The sequence below is a fragment of the Seriola lalandi genome, unplaced genomic scaffold, assembly GCF_002814215.2.
Source record: "Seriola lalandi dorsalis isolate HSWRI2012SDOR001 ecotype SW California unplaced genomic scaffold, Sedor1 jcf7180002054574, whole genome shotgun sequence".
NCBI classification, from domain to species: Eukaryota; Metazoa; Chordata; class Actinopteri; order Carangiformes; family Carangidae; genus Seriola; species Seriola lalandi.
This window is the reverse complement of record NW_019525127.1, coordinates 1713964-1714868: the sequence shown is the minus strand read 5'-3', so window position 1 is coordinate 1714868 and position 905 is coordinate 1713964.

Here is a 905-nt window from a genome sequence, read left to right as displayed (position 1 = left end):
GGACTAATGAGGGAATGGGGAACAGGTGAGTAGGTGTGTGTGGGGAATTGAGTGGCTGGGGTTACTGCAGGTTAGGTGGGAGTGGCAGGATAACGACAGGGGAGATAGGGAATGGGGAATACCGGCAGAAATGAATGAATTAATGAATGAATGAATGAAGACAGAGCAAGGTACATTTGATGAGATGAAGATGCTGCCACTTATTATATCTTTCCATTATATTCAGACCTGAGTGTAAAGAGCTTCCTGGTATAGGCAATTTTGACCTTTTTATGAGGAATAAAAAAGTCATTTTCAGTGCATTCCAAAATGGTTGATATACATTTATGTGTATATATTTTTTTTTGATGAAGGCATTGATAACTCTAAATTGAATATGCTTGTTCTTAATGAGTCCTAACTGGACAATTTTGGAAGAGAAAAAATCTATGCTTCAGTTTCAAGGTCCTGTCTTGTTCATACTAGCTGAACTGTACAAATTCAGCCTGATTTCAGCGCTGAATGGGGCGCCCCAGACTAATTTTAGAACTGGCCCAAACTCACTGGAGAGCAGACGGACAGGTCTGTCTGTATCTGTAGCTCCATAGCTCAGTATGTGTACAGTGTGAGCAGAGAGGTCGCAGAAAGCATGGCAGCGTCTGCCCAGCGTTACCGGGACACTCGGAACAGAGCCATCGTTAACATTATTAGTAACACCTGTGGCTTCCCTACATTCACAAGACTAAATGTCTGTGAGAAAGGCCGGTGTCATCAACCTGAGGTTTAATTAGAGCAAGTGAAAACACCTGTGTGGGTGTGTTTGGCCTTTAAAAGTTACAGAAAAACTTTGCACCTATTTACCCCGTACAATAAATCACAGCTATTACTAAGATAGCAATTTTTCATCCTGTCTAAAATCTCATCCC